Genomic DNA, 23,228 nt, shown 5'->3' on the forward strand with positions numbered 1-23,228 from the left:
TTCCCAGGAAACCAAGATCACCAGGGTTCGTAAAGGAATGCGGGGGTTATCAGGGGAGTCTACCACAAGGCTCCACCATTGTTCCACCGAGTCATAGTCGCTCCATTTGCTCATTTGGAGGTGAGTTTGGGTCCACCTTTGTATTTCTGTCCAGACCCTCTTTGTAACTCTGCAGTGTGCCAGAAGGTGGACCGCTGATTATACAGCACAGCGGGTAGGTCTTCTGATTTTGCCAACCTCTTTTCTTGAACCTGTCAGCTGTCCAGAGTCTATTTTGGGTGACTAGCTAGGAGAAGAATTTGCATTTTAGTGGGGCCCAGCGTGTGCACTTTCAAGTAGTAACTAAACAGTATTATCTATTCATCGACAGCACAAGAGAGTTCAGAGCCCATTCGACTTGAAGTGAACATATATAGGTTTTCCAAGAACTTGCCTATGCAGTGCCGGTGAGTCTCTGCGCGTCGTCCCTGTCGCGGTTGAAGATGAAATTGCTCTTGTGATCAAGCAAATCGCGGACAGCGATGAAGCCGAACACATGGAGCGGCCACTCCAATCCCCCTCTCAATTCGGTTACCTTCCATGAGTAGATCTCCATGCATCGAAAGGTTTGTCGTTGTAGGTGTGGCTCATTGGCCCTCTAGTAGCTGCAAAATTAAAAAATATATATAAAAAATAGATAAATCGCCATCAGTTAATCGTTCCTCCAACTCCAGTGCGTGGAACAAGAAGGGTTGAATTGAATCAATAGATCAACTACACTGGATCAAATCGCAAGAAGAAGAAAATGTACTGATATCCTCGAAACCGCACACGTCGGCCCAAAAAAGCGAGAATATGAAACGGTAGTCGTCAGGGTTGGGCTCCTCGTAATCTCCGGTCCGCGGCTTCTTCTTCTTCTTCTTCTCCTCCGAGTCGCTGCTGCGGTTGATGGCGGCATGGTTGCTTTCCGAGTCTCACTGTTTTGCTGTGCTGCCGACCAACTGCACTGCAATATGCCGTTTGCAGTCTTCATTTTCAAGAGGGTTCTTTTAGTTTGTATGAGCCTTTCAATTACGTTTCTGTGCGATTGTATGTGTAATGTTCTAGCAGCAGTCATCGATTATAGGTTCCATTGTTTAAATCCTGCTCACATAGTCACATATTTTGATGCAGAAATTCAGTTAAAATGAATCAATGCTGTTATAGCTGGCTGTCTTTTTTTTATCTATAAAGATATACTACCAAATTGTTCTTTGTTAATTCTTATTTCTTTGCCAGGTTTCATAAGCATCGACTGTGGATATACTGCAACCCCGAGTTACACCGATACTGTGGATATACTGCAACCCCGAGTTACACCGATACCAACACAAGTATAACATATGTGGGCGATGAAGGTTTTATAGAAGCAGGCATAAACCACAATGTAGACCTTAACAACTTGCAGCAGACAGATCTTGCACGGCGATACTCAACCATCCGTTTCTTTCCCAATGGAACGCGCAATTGTTACACGTTCAAGTCCCTAACACCAGGTAGCAAGTGTAAAATCAAAGGTGTTTTTGATTATTATTTTGTGATGAACAATTGGCATCGGAGATTATTGGTTTTGTTATTTGGAATTTATTCACGAAGTGGTTTTGGAGATGATTGGATTTATAGGTGAATTACAGGTGCTGTCATTTTATGTGACCGGTCAGACAGGGCTCTGGTAGCTGGTCAGACCGGCGTGTATTGCGCGGTTAGACTGGCGCAGCCCGCGGTCTGACCGGTCGACGCTGTGTCGGTTTCGGTTTCGGGTTGTTTATTTGGATATCCGTGATTATTTCATGATTATGACTTCTAGATGGATACTATACGTATGTAATACTGTTGTTTGCTACTAATGAGTTAAGTTGGAGATAGCTTGGTCTCGGAATATGGTTTCTTTGTTTATTTCATGTGTAGGTGACTCGATGTCTCGGGAGAGTATTTGCGGTGATGGACTGGGAGTCGGCTTGGGGATAAGACGACGTCCGTGGTGGTCAGAGATCATGCGGGATACTTAGGCTAGAGTTGATGCACGTGGTTGATGGAGATTCCATATGGCATACGATGGAGTTATTGTGTGCGTATGGGATGCGGAGTCGAATTTGGAAGGAGTCCAAATTTGGTACGATTGGTTATGTAAAGTTTCTTTCTTGTACTAGAGGGTTTCCTAAGGTGTTTAGGACTCCTAGTATGAGTTTGGTTTGTGGCTTTAGGCTGCCTACCTCGGGTATAAATAGAGGGGGAGCTTGAGGCTTCCCGGTATCGTTTTTGAGAGCAATTGAGTTGAGTTTTTAGTTAGGGTTTCGAGTTTAGTCGAAATTTTTGTAAGGAGTGCTATTGGTGCACTTTGTAAACACAGAAAGAATCAATAAAGTCGTCATCTACTTTAAGAGTTATTCGATTTGTATTTACCGGGTTTCGGCGGTCTAACCGACGATATACCAGCGGTCAAACCGGTGGTGGCGAGGCAGTCAGACCGGCGGCGGCGACAGCAAGCGGCAGCTGATCTTGGCGGTCAGAACGGAGATCTAAACTCGGTCAGACCGACGGCAACCAGGCGGTCAGACCGGCAGGGCAACTTCGGTCAGACCGCGATCCGTCGAATTTGAGGGTAACTTTTATTTCCGCTAAAAGTTTTCGGTTTTTGGGTATACCAATCATTCACCCCCCTCTGGTTGGCTTAGTTATTGTGATTCGATCCTACAGCAAGTACTTGCTGAGGGCTGCCTTTGGCTATGGGAACTATGATAGGATAAACAGGCTCCCTACCTTTGATCTCTACCTAGGGGTGAACTACTGGACAACAGTAAGGATTGTCAATGCCAGTACAGCATATGTGTTTGAGATTATCGCGGTGTCCCCAGCCGACTATTTGCAAGTTTGTTTGGTGAACTCCTTTCATTTCAGGGCTTGACTTGAGGCCATTCCAGGAAAAAATTTATCCAGGTTCCAATATGACGCATGCTCTAGTCTTGCTCAGCTTCTTCCGTAACACGGTCAAATTCGGGCCCAATCGCTACCACTTTGGAACTGATGATCATCAAATCAGGTAACTATTCATGCAATGCTTTGCTATGCAATTTTTCTTTGACTTATGCGTTTACCTGCTCGATGTTCTTCTTAATCTATAAGGTTCCCAGATGATCCCCGCGATAGGATATGGCAGAAGTATGAAGATGTCTCAGAATGGACGGATGTGCCAGATACCGTCAATGGGATAGTCCAGAACTCTCCCAACGATACATACAACGTGCCATCTGCAGTGATGCGCAGTGTATCCACTCCGTTGAATGATTCAAGAATGGACCTGTCATGGAGTTCAGATTCTTCCATGAACGTTGACATTGCCACCAAGTTCTTTGTTGTTCTGTATTTTGCTGAGGTGGAGGCCATCCAAGGGAATGCATTGCGTCAATTTGATATTATTCTGGATAATAACACATTAGTTAGTGCATTCAGTCCAATCTCCATGATGACTAGTGTTTTCTCGGGCATTGTTCAAGGTTCTGGCAGTCATGGCATCTCCCTTGTGGCGACATCAATCTCCAATCTTCCGCCTTTGATTAGCGCAATGGAGATATTCGTGGTGCGCCCACTGAATGAATCTTCCACTTATTCTGAAGACGGTATATAATATGACCTTGAGAACTTTCATATTTGTTTCGTCTGTCCACATGTTACTGTGAGTGTCATATTCGCTATCAAGATAAGATTCAAACTAACTAATGTCTATTTGCCATCAAAATACAAACAGCTATCTTGTTTTCGGTATGCAGTTGTTTGGGGCTGGAGCACCTTGTGATCAGAACTGTATATAGACATTATTTATCAGTGCTCTGAAACTGATGTATATAACTTACTTACATTATTATGGAACTCAAATAGTTGATCTTATGTTAATGTATCTACCATTGGGGCCAATTTTGAACTGAATTAGATTCAGCATGCACGGAATCTTCATTATTGAGTGGTTGATTTTCTTTCTATTTATCTTTGCTATCTTCAGCACATTCTATGATGATCATCCAGACAAAGTTTTCTGTGAAGAGAAACTGGGCAGGTGATCCATGCTCCCCGGCAACCTTTTCATGGGATGACTTGAACTGCAGTTACACTCCCCATGGTCCACCAAGAATAACTGGCTTGTGAGTTCTGAATGAACAAGATAACTCAATTACATGCTGTGATAAAATGCATGGATAAAACATTGAGTTGTAGTGTTCAATTTATGTGATGATGGTTTAAGTTTCCTGCAGATATATGTCATCTAGTGGATTGACTGGTGAACTTGATGCTTCGTTTGGTCAGCTGACTTAGCTCCAACACCTGTATGTTTTGTATAGTACGATTTCAGACTTTCCATGTTATAATAATACCTCTTGCATTACTGTTTAGCCACTAGTGCTTGTTGACTTGCTTTTTTTTTGAAGTAATTTACTGCAGGGGAAGCCCCCACAGTATATTCTTATTATTAATCATAGAAGTTACAAACAAGTAGATTACAAGTTGGAAATCCACAAAGGAAGACTATCCCTATCTGAATCCTTTAGTCTATGAAGTAAAAGCAAGAGATCACATTTAAGAGTATTCTTCCAGGAAACCCTCAGAAATAGCTGTATTCCTCTGTTTCCAATTATGCCAGGCTGCATACAGAGTTTTCTCCATAAATAAAGTACCAGTATATTGGTGTTGCATCAATGCATCATTATCAGCATATCATCAAAGAGTAGAGAAGTGTCCCAGTTACAACCAGTGGATATCCAACAGCTTCTACTAAAAGAGCACTGAAAGAAGAAATGACTTAGAGTTTCTCTAATATTCTGACCACAAAGCACACAAGTGAGAGGTACTCCTTGAGGAGCACAATGTTTCCTGTCTAACATATCTCTTGTATTTAATCTATCAATCAACAAAAGCCAACCAAAAACCTTAATTTTCATTGTACACTTGCTCTCCCATATCCAGTGCAAGTAAGATGGCATGTACATGAATAAAATTTAGGGCATAATTTTTCTGAGAAGAGAAGATATCATTTCCCCATATATATAACTCCATGTATCAGTATCAATTGTTGTTGACTTGCATTGGTCCCATAAATTACTAAAATGTCTTATTCTCATTTGAGTAATGACTCAAGTATAATCATAAACTCTTTACTCTTCTATAATCCTAAAGGCTCCATCGAACTATAATTTTTATATTTAATTTGTAGTCTCTATTCTTATTAGTTTCACCTGTTCATACTTCATATGTTGTAAGAATTAATTCTCGAGTTCAGTACTAATTGTACTTTAGTTGATTCTAAAGAACTATCTTACTCTAAATGTTTAAAATGTTCAAGACACAAGCATTTAATATCTCGCAATCCTTCAGGATTTCTTTGTAAGTGCTTCATGTTACTGTCCATTTTCAGGGATCTATCTCACAACAATCTGTCGGGACCTATACCTGATTTTCTGGGCCAAGTGCCATCGCTGATATTTCTGTAAGTCTTCCTGGTGATCAAACTACATTCTGCAAACATCAAAGCACATGAGGCCTCTTTATCTTTATCCCTCATTTTCATAGAGATTTATCAAGCAACAACTTCAGTGGATCAATCCCAACTAATCTTCTACAAAAGTCTCAGGAAGGATTACTGACACTAAGGTTAGCACAGCCGGGACATGTTTGGCTTTTTTATTTGGTAGTTCCGTCACTTTATAAACGCAATTAATAACTGTAAAAATACAGTAATACCTTCAAGAATAGCATTTATACTTTGGTTTGTTTATTTCAATCTGTATATCCTGTATTTTAGCATTTTGTTCACATATATCTTAAAGTTGGTGATAGTTTTGTCGCTCATTTTAGTTGAGGCATTAATATCCTTCAGGTGATATACTTGAAATCCATTATACCAGTACACCATATTATCCTGACTTGTTTACATAAGTTTAATGATTTATGTTATGCATGATTATCAATATTGAAAGGAAAGCGCACTTTCATGGAAAATATCACTCAAGTCTCTCAGAACTTCAGTTGTGTTTGAATGGATTCTTGTCTTTCATTCATAAGCTAGATACTAATGTTCAAATCACTTTTGTCAACCATGAGAATCCTAAGGCCCTGTTATGCCACTATCATGGTATCGCCTCGAGCAGTGACATATGAACTGCCTTGCGCTATACCACTGAGATGTACCTTATTTCTAACTCAATGAAAGTATGAAGGGATCTGACAAGACCTAATTCCTTACTTCCAATATATTGCAATCTGACCAATCATATTTTGTTCTTTTAGGACCGAGAATAATCCGAATCTTTGTGGAACTGACAAATGCGATCTGATTCTGAATCAAAGCAAGAGAAAGACAAAACTTGTGCTTGAGGTTGTTCCCCCAGTCGTACTTGTGTTTGTAGTTCTACTTATACTTGCTATATTTTGGTACTGCAGAAAGAAGAGACCAGGTAACTAAATGAATGTACATAAAGAAGAGAATTTTAGCTTCACTATGAGAATGTAGCGTATGCTTCTCTTCCAGTTGATATTATACTCATGTGACCAGCAGATGTTACTGGTGCAACTAATCCATTTGAGAACCGGAGATTCAAGTACAAGGAACTCAAGCTCATCGCAGATAGTTTCAAAACCATAATTGGAAGGGGTGGGTTTGGTCCTGTATACCTTGGCTATCTAGAGAATGGAACTCCCGTTGCTGTGAAGATGAGATCACAAACATCTAATCAAGGGAAAACAGAGTTTTTGGCTGAGGTACACATACATTACTCTGCCAATACAATGGACTACAAGAAGTTATTGATCATTGGATTATACAATTGTGTGTAGTTAGAACTGATGAATTAAAAGTATAGTAATTTATCAATTATCATAAATTTCTTGGAATTCTCATTTGTTGTATTACAGGCTCAGCACTTAGCCAGGGTCCATCACAGAAACCTGGTGTCATTAATAGGCTATTGCAACGATAAGAAACATCTAGCCCTTGTGTATGAGTACATGGATGGGGGAAGCCTAGCAGACCACTTGAGAGGTTTGCAGAACTTTACCTCAGAAGCCGATTTTTCATTATTGTAAAGATAAGCCTCATATTGCAGATTCCATGATTTCTTTTTCACAGGTCAAGAAGATCTTCACACTGAACCCCTCACTTGGTTGCAACGCCTTAACATTGCGTTGGACTCTGCCAATGGTAACCAACAAGCTTCGAAGTTTTTCTTTCTCTCTTTCGATAATACGGGCTGATATCTGTATATTGACCTGAATGCCCCTCTTAATAATACTTCAAATTTTCAGCATTATGATCATTTATCCATATCTGATGTTTTATTTTTTAACTATTCATGCATGTAGGACTGGAATACCTGCACAGGTCCTGCAGTCCACCATTGATCCATAGAGATGTGAAGGCCCACAACATCCTTCTTACTGCAAATTTCAAGGCAAAGATTTCAGATTTCGGCCTGACAAGGGCTTTCAGCAGTGAGACGAACACACACTCTACAACCGAACCAGCGGGTGTAGGATCGAATAGCAAGAACTAAGCCAACCAGGGGGGGTTGAATGGTTGATATACCCAAAAACCAAAAACTTTTAGCGGAAATAAAAGTTACTCTCGAATTCGATGAGATCGGTCTGACCGGAGTAGATTAGCCGGTCTGACCGAAGCATAGCCGCCAGTCTGACCGGTGTAGATCTCCCGGTTGGACCGCCCTGAAATCCCTGCTGCGCCTGTCGCCGCCGCCGGTCTGACCGCCGCGATGCCGCCGGTCTGACCGCCGGTGTGTCGCCGGTTAGACCGCCGAAACCCGGTGAAACACAAATCGAAGAACTCTTAAAGTGGATGACGACTTTATTACTTCTCTCTATGTTTACAAAGTGCACCTACAGCACTCCTTACAAAAATTTTGACTAAACTCGAAACCCTAACTTAAAACTCAACTCAATTTCTCTTAAAAGCGATACCAGGAAGCCTCACGCTCCCCCTCTATTTATACCCGAGGTAGGCAGCCTAGAGCCACGAACCAAACTCATACTAGGAGTCCTAAACACCTTAGGAAACCCTCTAGTACAAGAAAGAAACTTTACATAACCAATCGTACCAAATTTGGACTCCTTCCAAATTCGACTCCGCATCCCATACGCACACAATAACTCCATCGTATGCCATATGGAATCTCCATCAACCACGTGCATCAACTCTAGCCTAAGTATCCTGCATGATCTCTGACCACCACGGACGTCGTCTTATCCCCAAGCCGACTCCCGGTCTATCACCGCAAATACTCTCCCGAGGCATCGAGTCACCTACACATGGAACAAACAAAGAAACCATATTCCGAGACCAAGCTATCTCCAACTTGACTCATTAGTAGCAAACAACAGTATTACATTCGTATAGTATCCATCTAGAAGCCATAATCATGAAATAATCACGGATATCCAAATAAACAACCCAAAACCGAAACCGACACAGAGTCGGCCGGTCAGACCGCGGGCTGCGCCGGTCTGACCGCGCGATACACGCCGGTCTGACTGGCAGCACATGCCCGGTCTAACCGGTCCACATAAAATCACAGCACCTGCAAATCCAATCATCTCCAAAACCACTTCGTAAATAAATTCCAAATAACAAAACCAATAATCTCCGATGCCAATTGTTCATCACAAAATAATAATAATAAACACCTTTGATTTTACAATCTCCCCCTTGATGAACACATTGGCAAACCCATTAAAAATGTTTTTGTGTTTGGAAAAATAAAAACAAAAGTGGTAAAAAGCACACTTCGTAAAAACGTACACATCGTGCTCAAAAATCCAAAAGAAAACTTCTCCCCCTTTTTAAAAGAAAGAAATTCCCAATTGAACCAAAAAACATGCTCTTCTCAACAACTCTCCAAAAATTCACCTTGCTCCAAAAAATTTTCACATTACTTCTCCCTCTTTTGAAAATGATTTCATCAAGCATAGGAATTATGTTCATTAATGTTCAAGAGCTTAGCATACATATAGCATATCAAGTCATGTGTTGCAATAAAAAGAAGATGAACCCATCTATAATATAACAAGCATGCATTAAAGTATAACCATGAACCAAAGATTTTACAATTAAGCTTGAATCAACAATCAAAATTCATGATTTTCATACGATTTATAATGCAACATCTTAACAAGCACATAGGTTGAAGAATAAACACTAAACACATATACCTATTGCATTTATCACTCTTTCTCAAATAACTTTTTAGCACAAAACAACAAAGAGAATTTTTTTACCTTTTCTTTTCTTGAGCCTTTTTGCTCATATTTTTCTCTTTTTTTATTCCGGGTACGTCCCTGTCGTCAAGACTGTTTCCAGGGATTCGGCACCCATTATTTTGCTCACATCGAATACGTCCTTGTCGTCAAGACTGTTTCCAAGGATTCGGTATTCATTTTTTTTTTCATATTTTTATTCTCTTTTTCACAATGAGCAATTAAAGCTATTTGAGGAATAACAAGTCAATAAAGCATATATATGGAGCATTTATAAATCAAACCATATGCTAGCACCAACATTGCATATTTTCTTAATTCAAGTATAGAATTTAAGTGTCATGCATCATCTCCCTTAAAAGCAAAATCTAAGTCTCATGAAAAGACTAGAATACATACAAACTATGCTAGAGACAAATAAACCTTCAAAGTATTGCTAGCATGCACAAGAAAATACAATATGCATAAACAAAGCTCTTTTTTTTTATCAATTTTTCTCATTGTCATATTTTTGCTTGATAAAACCATGAGGTACAAACTCCCCCTCAAACCATGCCAAAAGGATGAATTATTCCCAATTCACCACGAAGAAAAGCAAAGCAATTAGAATCCAAAGGTTTAGTGAAAATATCAGCAATTTGCAACTTTGTGTCCAAAAACTGCAATTCAACATCTCCCTTCTCAACATGATCCCTCAGAAAGTGAAAGCGAATGTCAATGTGCTTTGTGCGTGAGTGTTGAACATGATTCTTAGCAATGTTAATAGCACTTGTATTATCACAAAAGAGATGTACTTTCTCAAAAGTAAGACCATAATCTTTCAAAGTAGATAAAAGCCAAAGAATCTGTGAACAACAACTAGCAGCAACAACATATTCAGATTCAGCAATTGATTGAGCAACACTAGATTGTTTTCTAGAAGACCATGCAATCAATGATGTACCAAGAAAATGACATGTTCCACTAGTACTTTTCCTATCAATTCTACAACCTCCAAAATCAGCATCGGAATATCCACTTAAGCATATAGAAGATGAAGTAGAATACCAAATTCCAAACTCAAGTGGATGATTCAAATACCTCATTATTCGCTTGACCGCTTGACGATGTGAAGCACGAGGAGAAGCTTGAAAGCGCGCACACAAACACACAACAAATTGTATGTCTGGCCTAGAAGTAGTTAGATACAATAAAGATCCAATCATACTTCTATATTCCTTTTGATCAACGGCTTCACCATCTTCATCAGGATCCAACACAGCTGTAGAACCAATTGGTGTTGAAATTGGCTTGCAATTCTCCATCTTGAACCGTCTCAAAAGATCCTTCGTATACTTCGTTTGATGCACAAAAGTACCTTAAGGTGTTTGCTTAATTTACAATCCCAAAAAGTACGATAACTCACTCATCATGCTCATCTCAAATTCCCTGCGCATAGTCTCAGCAAAATCTACAACCAAAGCGTGAGTTGAACAACCAAAGATGATATCATCCACATAAATCCGAACGAACAGTTGATTATCACCATGCTTAAGAACAAAAAGCGTTTTGTCAACCTTTCCCATTGTAAAACCTTTCGTAAGCAAAAAGTTCTTAAGCCTATCATACCATGCCCTAGGAGCTTGTTTCAAACCATACAAAGCTTTAGACAATTTAAAAACATGGTTGGGAAAATTAGGATTTTCAAAACCTGGTGGTTGTTTGACATAAACTTCCTCCTGTATAAAACCATTTAGAAAAGCACTTTTCACATCCATTTGATACAATTTAAAACCTTTTGAAGCAACAAAAGCCAACAAAAGTCTAATTGCCTCAATGCTAGCAACAGGAGCAAAAGTTTCATCAAAATCCAAACCCTCAACTTGAGTAAAATCTTGAGCAACAAGTCTAGCTTTATTTCTCACAATCAAACCATCCTCATTTTGTTTATTTTTGAAAACCCACTTGGTTCCAATAATATTATGTCCAAAAGGTGGTTCAACTAAAGTCCAAACTTTGTTTCTCTCAAAATTTTCAAGTTCTTCATGCATGGCGTTAATCCACGATTCATCAGTTAATGCATGTGACACATCTTTGGGTTCAAAAGAAGCAACAAACGCAGAATTTGCACAAACATCATGAGCCGTTACCTTAGACCTTGTAGTCCGCTCACCTATATTACCAATAATTTGTTCCGGCGGATGTCGTCATTGAATGTGTAAAGGAGCAGCAACTTCTGAAGTTGATCCACGTTCTGTTTCAGTACTGGTCGAAGTTGAATTCTCTGGAGGTCCATCTCGATCAGCATCATCAGTACCTGAACCCGACGAACCTGGCCGGTCTGACCGCTCCTCCTGAGCCGGTCTGACCGGAGGTGTGCTGGCGCCCGGTCTGACCGGCCTGGCGCCCGGTCTGACCGGCCGAGCCGACCTCGTCATCGTCGTCGTAGTCGCTCTCATCTTCAAAAATACGACCATCCTCCCCCTGAACCTGTGACAGTGTACCTACAAATTCGGGTCTAGTACCTGGACTAGCCTCATCAAAAGAAACTTCGCAAGTCTCAACGATTTTGTTAGTCTCCAAAATAAGTACACGATAGCCACGAGTATGTGCGGGGTAGCCAAGAAACAATCCATCGGTAGAACGTGCCTCAAACTTGTCCAAATTTCCAGATTTCAAGACAAAGCACTTGCAACCAAAAACACGCAAATGTGAAACTTTGGGTTCATGACCAAATCAAAGTTCATAAGAAGTTTTTCCAAGTTTTGATCTCAAGAAAACTTGATTTGAAATATAACATGTAGTGTTAATCGCCTCAGCCCAAAATTTTCTAGGAGTGTTGTATTCATCCAACATCATTCTAGCCATCTCAACCAAAACACGATTTTTTTCTTTCAACAACACCGTTTTGTTGAGGAACACGAGGAGAAGAAAATTCATGTTCAAGACCTCTTTCATTGCAAAATTGTTCAAACAAAGCATTTTTAAACTCACCACCATTATCACTTCGAATTCTTTTCAAAGAACCAGGAAATTCAAGATCTAATCGAAGAAACAAACCACGAAAGTGTTGAAAAGCTTCGTCCTTAGTTGCCATAAAGAAAACCCAAGAATATCTAGAAAAATCGTCAACAATAACCAACACATACCACTTTCCTCCAACAGATTGCACTCTAGCTGGACCAACAGTGTCCATATGTAATAGCTGTCCCAGTGCAACCGTCATCACAGAAACAATAGGAGCATGTGAAGTAGAAACCATCTTAGCATGATGACACGGCGTACGAACCAAATCAAGATCTTTCTTAAGTTTAGGCAAACCACGAACAAGATCCAAACCACTTAACCTAGTGAGATGATCAAAACCAACATGTCCAAGTCTACGATGCTAAAACATCACATCTTTATCAAACTTAGCAACCAAACATGTTATCACAGGTGAAACAGGATTTTCAAAATTAGCTTTAAACACTCTTCCATAGCGAGAAATATTCAACACAGAATCACCACGAGAATCAAAAACTTTACTTCCAGTTTTCTTAAAGTGAACCTCAAACTCTTCATCAACAATTTGTGAAACCGAAAGCAAATTGTACTTTAAGTCCTCAACCAAAGCTACATTCTTCAATTCAAATTTTTCATTTACCTTAACCAAAACTGTAGCGAGAACAGCACTCGTAGAAGCATCACCAAAGATAATTGATTCAGTCTTGGATGCCTTTTTGAGGGAGGAGAACCAATTTTTATCACCGGTCATGTGCCGCAAACAACCGGAATCCACGATCCACACGTTCTCCTTCCTTGCTACCAAAGCCTACACACAAACAGAAGTCGAAGCCTCAGTACTGGGGTTAGATGATAATAAAAATTTAGGAATCCAGTACTGAGACACACGACCAAAAGATCCAATAGGCATATATCCACGTGCAAAATTAATTTTAGAATTTTCAGAAAAAATCCTCTGAGGCCGGTCTGACCGAGGGTGTGCAGCCGGTCTGACCGGGGGCCGGTTTGACCGAGGCTTCACCGCCGGTCTGACCGGTGGTCGGTCTAACCGGGGCTGTTCAGCTGGTCTGACCGGTCGCCGGTCCGACCGCGGGACCCAATGCGGTATGACCGGTTTCCTCGAGGGAAAACCCGATTTTTGCCACTTTGATTTTGCAAAAGTAATCTCTCTCTCCTTTTTCTGTTTATGAGCTAATGTGAAACAAAAACCAACAATATATTCATCTTTGCCACAAAAAGAACAAGTATACTTTTCACGTTGTTTAGACACATTATTAGCATTAGAAGATTTAGCAACACAAGCAACAACAGGAGGTTTTGCATGCACAACATTGGATTTTGAAGAAGATGCATTCAAGGTAGACATGATGCCAGCAGATTTAAACACAGTTTTATTAGTATCAGGTTTAACCAAAATCTCACCACTTCTAGCACCAACACCTAACACAACAGGAGGATGTCTAGAATTATGAGCATAAGAATTAAAACCTAAACCACGATTATGTGTGCTAACCTTTGATTGATCCAAAATCATGTTGAGGTTCTTTTTACCATCAGAAAATCTTTGCAAAGAATTTTTCAAATAAGAAACCTCTTTTTCCAAATTAGCACAATTTTCACAATCTACCATGACACCTTTGCTTTTATGACATTTGGGGCAAGAAAGCACTTCATTGTTTTTCACAACATCTTCCATGTACTCAACACGACCTAAAGCATCTTTTAGTTTCATCTTATTCAAATTACATATTAAGCAATCCAAAACATCATGAGATTGTTTTAACTTTTTAGCAGAAATCATGTTAAACATCAAACTAGCATGAAAAGTAATTTGATATTTTTGAAACAATTTTTTAGTTAAAAACAACTTATCCAAAGTGCGTGTGTGCAAAGCAAAACTACATGTTTGATGGAAACAAAACAACGAACACACAGAAAATAGGGAAACCCTGTATTTTATTAATCATGATTCATTAACATGAATGTTTACAAATACATGAGAGCTCCCGCAGGAGTTCGCCTTTTGCCTTCGTGAGGAATGCTTAATGAAAAGGTATGCTGACTGGAGATTGCGTGCAGTCCGTTGATTCCCGACGCCTAACAATGAGGCTACCGGTTAATTACATCCACAGGACGAGCCTATGTAATACCTCCGATTAAGCTGCGCTTTATGATCGTCGTCTTCAAAGTTGTTTGCTCGCCGAAGGTTGAGGTTGGTGCAGATTTAATGTTGAATACAGTGAATGTGGAACGGATGGCTTTGTTTCACCAAAACCCGGTCACAGTACACTACCACCACGTCGGAGTGCGGAGAGAATTTGGTGAAGCGGGTGACCTTTGCCTCGTCGGTGCCCAGTCATGTACCCCGGCCTTCATCAAACATGGATTTTATTGTTGCTTTTGCCTTGTCGGTGCCCAGCAACGGTGCATCCGGTTCCCGTCCGTTTTAGACGTGTTAATAGTATAGTGACCTGGCCTTGTCGGCACTCGGCCATGGTTTCGTCTAGCCTCGTCGGTCATAGACAAATGAAATGAATGAATAGCTGTAGCCTTGCTAGCTTTAGCCAATACGTCGTTCGGCCTCGTCGGTCTTACACATAGCATAAATAATGATAATCCAGCCATTTCATCTCGTCAACACTCGGCCAAGATGTCGACGTGTGTTTTAAATCTGCACGCCTCGCCCTCATGGCTAGCGTTATTTTATTTAGCGAATATCCCCCGTCCATCCGGTAGAATTTGGAGAGGGAAGGAATTGCTCCCGTACATGACATGCACGAGGCAATATGTGACTCATCCGGCATGAATATAAATATGTATAAATCATGGTTGGTCTGATGCCAATAAGACTCAAACTCATCCCAAGTTTATATATAAATAAATATCCACATCCAATATTTGATATTGATAATTTAGACGGTCCAACCCTCACGAAGGTCAGGCTCGCCTTGTATTTATTTGTAGCTCATATTAATCGCTTGACAAAGATGACGTGTGTGTGCATGCGCCGCTGGGGATACTTATATCCATGGCTGACATATTCATCAGTACTCCACTTTACTTTTCTGTCAGCCGGGCCACGCAACTGCGCAGCACTACGGCGTGCATCTGATCTTTTTGCTCCCCTGATGTTTTATCAGGCCTGCAGCACATGCAGATTAGCTTGATGACGAACACCGGCACAATCGTCGCCGGCAATGATTAATCTCCTCGCGAATTGCCGCCGATGGAATTTAATCTCCTTTTGCCTAATCGGAATCAAGCTCCTAATCAAATATTTGTGGGTGCGTGTACGTGTGGTTTAAGGTTCATCGCCGGCTCAGGCTTGCGTGCTGTGCAGCGCCCGACGCCGGCGACGGCGTGTGATTGTGTATCTATTGATATAGGCTTCTGGATGTATGGGTGATTGATCAGATCAGAGCACGCAGCAGGGTTGCCCTGCTACGTCTCCTCCTCTGCCAGCCGCCTCTGCGTCGGGGGTTTTCTCCAATCTCCCCCGGCGTCGTGAGGGACAGCGCCTTATATAAGGGTAGAGGCGACGGCCGGCGTCCTCGCCTAATCCCTTCCGAGATTCCAGCGCAAGCCAGCGAAATCACGCGTTAATTCTCTGGATAAGCCAGCGCGTCTGTTAATCCAACGACCTGCGCGTGATAAAAAGAATTTTGTGCTCCAGATAAAAAGAACGTGTGTGTGCTGGAGATAATCACGAGGATTAACTTGGCTAATTGACAGTGGACGCCACACCTCATAAGGATAATTACCAACCGGTGAGGAGCAGCAAACCAATTAAGGATATACGGTTAACACTAGTTGATCTTCTCCTTCAAATGTTTATATCTCTCTAATCATATATCAAATATGAATTCTGTCGGAACCATTATTTTCCAATCAAAACATACAACAAAACGAGTCCAATTTTGAATATATTTGAACATCGTATGATATTTGAATTTTCTGGTCCCACACGTCATAGAGACACATTTCACGTGTATTTCGTAAAATTGGGCTGCAAATTAATGCCCAATGATATATTATTTTTTCTATGAATTTTGGCAAAAAATTAATCGAACACTACAAGCAAGAGAAGATCTATTTTTCAAATCATGTGTAGCATTAACATTTCTAATTTTTGAAATCTCATTCATTAAAACCTCATAATTTGAGCAATCATCATCATTAGGAATAAGAGATTTTAATCTATCAATTTCAGATTTAAGAGATTCAATGATAAATTCCTGTTTTCTATACATCTTCTCACACTTCATATTTTTTGCACTCAAAATATTAATAGCTTCCTCAAAAGCACTTACCTCATGATCTTCATACTCAATGTCTGATTCACCACGCACCATGAAGCAAACACCGGAGATGTTCTTTCCCTTATCATCATCTCCACTCTCACCATCTACATCACTTGATGGCTCAAATGAGGCATAGACTTGATCAAAAGCCCTCCTAAGATTCTCCTTGAACTTCCTCGCTTGAGATGAACCCTGCGGCTTGTTGTTGTTGGGCTTGTTGTTGCTGAACTTCTCACCATCTTTGTCTTCTCTTTTGCCTCTCCCAAGCTTAGGACAATGCGAACGAAGATGATAAATTGAACCACATTCAAAGCAACGATTTGGACCACCTCTTTTCCTGTTCCTGGCATTATTCATAGCTCGAGCAATACAGTTAGCAACCAAAGCCAAATCCTCCTCCTCGATTTGTTCGAGTTGATCATCGGATGTGGCATTAAAAACAGCAAGCAAAGAAGGCTTAGATGAAGAAACATCAACATCCGAAGAAGAAATAGAAGAAACCAAAGCAGTCGACTTAGAATCAACTTTTCGAGAAAGAACATTCATCTCATGTGTTTTCAATTTGGTGTAAAGTGAGTTCAAAGTCAAAGTAGACATATTAACAGACTCCTGAATAGATGTAACTTTCATCTCCCAAATAGACATATTGAGACCGTTCAAAAAGTGATGAGAAATCTCAGATTGTGGATAATTAGCATTATAAGAAGAATCAACAGATCTAAGATCACTCAAAATTTTATTAAACCTAGAAAGATAGTCATCCAAAGCTTCTCCAAGTTTCATCTCAAATTTAATGTACTCCTTTTTTAAAAGATCTCGACGAAGCTCTTTAATGTTATTTGTTCCTTGATGAAAATTACTCAAAGCAACCCAAATCTCATGAGCAGTTAGAAGATGAGCAACACGATCATAATCCAAACGAGAAATACCACTCAAAAGAATATTGCGAGCTTTGCAATTTTGTTCAAAAGCAGTTTTTTCAGCAGCAGTATTAATGGCTTCAGGAATCACATAAGCATGAGAAACTTTTCTCCAAATATCATAATCTTCAGCCATAATGTAAGATTGCATCCTACTACACCAATGAGAAAAATCCATTCCATCGAAAACATTAGGCTTAGTTGAAAAACGAGCGGGAGTAGCCATGGCAAAAACTCTAGATCGATAAAAATCCAAAGAAGAAAACAACGCTCTGATACCACTTGTAGGATCGAATAGCAAGAACTAAGCTAACCAGAGAGGGATGAATGGTTGATATACCCAAAAACCGAAAACTTTTAGCGGAAATAAAAGTTACCCTCGAATTCGATGAGATCGGTCTGACCGGAGTAGATTAGCCGGTCTGACCAAAGCATAGCCGCCGGTTTGACCGGTGTAGATCTCTCGGTTGGACCGCCCTGAAATCCCTGCCGCGCCTGTCGCCGCCGCCGGTCTGACCGCAGGTCACCCGCCGGTCTGACCACCACGATGCCGCCGGTCTGACCGCCGGTGTGTCGCCGGTTAGACCACTGAAACCCGGTGAAACACAAATCGAATAACTCTTAAAGTGGATGATGACTTTATTACTTCTCTCTGTGTTTACAAAGTGCACCTACAGCACTCCTTACAAAATTTTCGACTAAACTCGAAACCCTAACTCAAAACTCAACTCAATTGCTCTCAAAAGCGATACCGGGAAGCCTCACGCTCCCCCTCTATTTATACCCGAGGTAGGCAGCCTAGAGCCACGAACCAAATTCATACTAGGAGTCCTAAACACCTTAGGAAACCCTCTAGCACAGGAAAGAAACTTTACATAACCAATCGTACCAAATTTAGACTCCTTCCAAATTCGACTCCGCATCCCATACGCACACAATAACTCCATCGTATGCCATATGGAATCTCCATCAACCACGTGCATCAACTCTAGCCTAAGTATCCCGCATGATCTCTGACCACCACGGATGTCGTCTTATCTCCAAGCCGACTCCCGGTCCATCACCGCAAATACTCTCCCGAGGCATCGAGTCACCTACACATGGAACAAACAAAGAAACCATATTCCGAGACCAAGCTATCTCCAACTTGACTCATTAGTAGCAAACAACTGTATTACATACGTATAGTATCCATCTAGAATCCAAATAAACAACCCGAAACCGAAACCGACACAGAGTCGGCCGGTCAGACCGCGAGCTACGCCGGTCTGACTGCGTGATACACGCCGGTCTGACCGGCAGCACATGCCCGGTCTGACCGGTCCACATAAAATCACAGCACCTGCAATTCACCTTCAAATCTAATCATCTCCAAAACCACTTCGTAAATAAATTCCAAATAACAAAACTGTCACGCCCGGAATTTCTATCCAAAATTCCAAACGCTTACATGTGTGTAAACCCTCGTCCAGGAATCAGCCGAGGCACACAATAACAAATTGATAATAGAGTACAATTATTACTCTAATTAATAAGCGAATATAAAGTCATTACAGAGGTAGATAGTTCCTCTCAAACAATAAAAATCTAAGCAGCGGAAAATAAGATAAACGGCGCAGGCGTCTCCATCCCACAAGCAGCTTGACCAGCGCTACGCCTAATCCTCCACACCTTCAGCATCACTGTAGAACTCCTCCTCTGATGAATGATTGCAAGGTGAGTATATGACATACTCAACAAGCCACGCAACAAATATGCAAGTGCAGGGGATAACAAAGGATGGCATAATATAGTCTCATTTGCATAAATGGCATTTAATAAATACTTCAGAATTTAGTAAAACAGTAAAGTATTTAATTAAACAATATTAATCCAACGATATACAACATACCCGTTGTATAGGCCCAACCATTCTGAATAACCATTCTCGGCTGCACAGTTCTATCTCCAAACCAGGAATACATCATTCCAAACCAGGAGCTAACAAGTTATTACCAATTACAGCATCATTTATTATGGTGAGAGGTATGAGACTAATCACGAAAGACATTGTTAGACCCGCCCATAACCGCGGGCACGGCTATTCGAATAGTTTTACTCTAGCTAGAGGTGTACCACTGTACCCACAAGACACAACCTCAACATCATGTCAACCATGCGTCGCAATACTTAACAAGTACCCGAATAGAGATTGTGACAATACCATTCGCATAACACAATTAAAAGCAGTACAGCGTTCCTGGATCATAATCACCCCCTTATAAACAAGGCATGGACTCCCCAGCGACCCCCGTGGGCTTATCTCCGCCACTTCACAGTCTGGTGCTCCACAATGAACCACACTATACAAAAGGTAAACCCGTTGCCCACGCTGGCTTGTGGTTGGCACGGTTAATGTTTCACAACCGAAAATCGTGAACCGGTCCTTAATTGTCATGAGCACGACCATCAAAACCATGTGCTCACAACCCACCATTATCATGTTTTAGTTGGCAAATTAATTAATCATCCTATCATGATTAACCATCATGAGCTACCATTAATCCATCATTTAGTAATAGTGAATCATTAGTTATCCCATTTATATGAGCTAGTGTCTCTAAGCATGGCTAAGCATCCTAATTGCTTTAGCTAAAACCATATAATGTTCTAGCTAATCCAATTATTAACCAGGTGACAAAGTATAGGTAAGCAATAACAAAGGGCTATAACAAAGGCAATAGGTTATTCCCACCCAATGACATTCAAAATAAATGCAATAGTTGAATAGAAACAATAGCTTTAAACGGAATCAACATGCTCAAAGGGTTGTTTAGGATCTGTGTGACTTGACTTGCTGACCTTGGAACTCTTCAAAGTCTTCTCCTGCAAACTCAGACTCTCCGGGAACGTCGGAATGTAAGCATAAAAGAGCAAAAATCACCAAAACAGTACATAAAAAATCATAAACAGCACTTGTGGATATTTTTAACATGTAGATCTCAATTTTAGAAAAATTTAGAGACTTGAACCAACTAAATCCGAGCTAAGATGAATTAGTTATGAATTTTTAAAGATTAAATCGGATTAAATCATTTATTTAGATTTTAATTGAATTATGACGCAATAAAGAATTATTTTTGAAAAGGAAAAAGGATTTATTGCGTCATCGGCTCGGGTTCACGGTGAACCGGGTGCACGGAGACGGTCTACAAAACGAACGGCCGAGATCTAATCTAATCCAAACGAACGGCCGAGATCTAACTGATCTACCGCGGTCTACGGCTGACATGGCGCTGACGTCGACGATGACGTCATCACCGGCGGCGACTCGGCACCTCGTGCTCGCCGGCGAACGACGGCGCGGCGGCGCAAACGGAGGGCACCAGCGGGTAGTGGGCGACGCGGCGAACTCACCGAAGGCTCGGACGACGGCGGACGGCAAAAGACGGCGACGGCGGTGAGGTCGAAGCGGCGGAGACGTTCGGGTCGACGACGACGGCGATGCTCCGGTGGTCCTCGGCGGAAACGAAGGATGGGACGAGGACAGCGACGACTTGGCGAACCCGATGGCGGCCTTCCCGAGCGACGACGACAACCGGAGCGGCGGCGACGCACGACTGGACTTGCGGCGGCGACGGCGGCGCACGGCTTGACGCGGCTAGAGCTCTACCGGCGGTGGAGGGCTAAGGCGAGGGTGGCGACGAAGAGAGGAGGTCCCGGGGGTCCTTATATATGGGGTAGGGGGCAGCGATGGAGGCCCACGGCGGCCGGCGGCGAGATGGAAGGTTTAAGGTTAGGAAAGAAAATCAAATCCGAATCGAGATCAAATCCGGCGATTTCCAAACGAAATTAGATGAAGTTTCCAAAAGAGAAAAGGAAGAGGAGATCCCGAGGATCATTTCCCCTCTAGCAATTTGATCGGATCGGGAAAGACGCGGCCGAATTTGGAAGGAGGTGGCGGCGGCTTGCGCGCGGCTAGGGCGCGGCTGCGGCGGGAGGAGGAAGACGACCCTGACAGGTGGGCCCCACCTGTCAGCGGGAGAGAGGAGGGAGAGTGGCGGCTCGGCTCAGCGGGCTGGCTGGGCCGGGCGCGCTTGGGCCGGGGAGAGAGAGAGGGGGTTTTGGGCCGACTTTCGGCCCAAAGCTAAAAGAGGACTTTAAAACCTTTTTCTTTTTAAATTATTCATGAAATGCAATTCCATTTATTAAAAATACTTTCTTGGCTCAAATAAATCCCAGAAAAATCTAGGAACTATAGAATCAAGTGAAGTATTTAATAAAATTTTATCTGGCCCACTTCTATATTGGAATTTATTATTTAAAATTAGATCTTTTCTTCTAGGCTTTTAAAATCATTTCTAATAATTCAATTTAAACAACAATTTATAAATTTAGGATTTTCAGGGTGTGACAAAAACCAATAATCTCCGATGCCAATTGTTCATCACAAAATAATAATCAAAAACACATTTGATTTTACAGCGGGTACTCCTGGATACTTGGATCCTGAGTATGCATGTCCTGGACCCCTAATTATTACATTTTACATAAAAGATTAGCATAACTGCTGGCATTCAATTGGAGAAGAATCTGATGTGATAATCCTTTTATATCATGAGCATTCAGGTACTACGAAACCTCTCATCTAAGCGAAAAGAGCGATGTATACAGCTTTGAAGTCGTTCTCTTGGTGCTCATCACAGCTCAGCCAGCAATCATCCCCATCAGCGACACGGAAAAAAAGAACATCCTGCTGTGGGTGCATGAGAGGCTCGCAGAAGGAGACATCGAGGGCGTCACTGACCCGAGGATAAGAGCAGATTATGATCTCAACTCTGTATGGAAGGTGGCCGATCTCGCTCTGCACTAGGCGTGCAGGGCGTGATCGGCCAAAGATGACGGAGGTGGCAGAAGGTATAAGGGAGAGTTTGCAGCTGGAGACCTCATGGCGTTCTATGAGGGGCAGCTCCACTGGGACACTTGGTGATGCTGAGTCTGTTGGTGTGCCTGAGTCTGAACACATCGGAGAAACATCTGCCCGTTGACTTGCATTGTGGTCTTCCAACTTTTTTTTTTATCCACAAGTATGGATTTCATTACTGCTTTAGTTATATTGTTTTCATCTAGACCTGAACTTGGTTTGTTGTGCCTGTAATGTGATCATAAGTTCTCCCTGACAGGAACTGAGCAAGGAGACGTTGCAGGTCATCAGCAAGCAGTTTATTTTTTGTTTTCTTATTTGTTATTTTTGGGCTATTCTGATGTCCACATATTACTGCAGTGTAGTATGTTGCTACTAAAGAGGATCCACATCCTGGGCATTGTGCTCCTTGTATTTGTCGGCTAAATTCTTCGCTGTACCTAGTACTGAATGAGGGCAGAAAACCCAAATTTGTGAAATTCATGTCCCAACAATTTATATATTGAGATGCTATGAAGTGAAACATAGACACGCTCAGCAAAAATGTCATACAGTCAGTGCTGCTAGTTACTCGCTCCACTATTGACTTTGGTTAAAACGACTTAGGCTCTCATCGCTTCGCCATTGGATTATAATCCGAAGCCAAATTTTGAATTTTCAAACTCAATTTTATGATTGATTTTTAAAATTCTTCATCGTGGTTTTTTCTATATTTGTTTTTTGAAGCACGAATAACACATGTACAAAAGTTTTACATTTAAATTATTTTTTATTTATGAAAACGCATTTTCCGTATTTTGGCCATTTAGAACATCCGATGAGGCCCTTATTATATGATGAACTGACATC

General features: G+C 41.4%; 1 pseudogene; it reads left to right on the forward strand.

Moving 5' to 3' along the window:
- The first annotated feature begins 579 nt into the window (after window positions 1-579).
- On the forward strand, window positions 580-22,503 carry LOC4346049 (probable LRR receptor-like serine/threonine-protein kinase At4g29180; annotated as a pseudogene).
- The last annotated feature ends 725 nt before the right edge of the window (window positions 22,504-23,228 follow it).

Source organism: Oryza sativa, chromosome 8, assembly GCF_034140825.1.
Source record: "Oryza sativa Japonica Group chromosome 8, ASM3414082v1".
Lineage (NCBI taxonomy): Eukaryota > Viridiplantae > Streptophyta > Magnoliopsida > Poales > Poaceae > Oryza > Oryza sativa.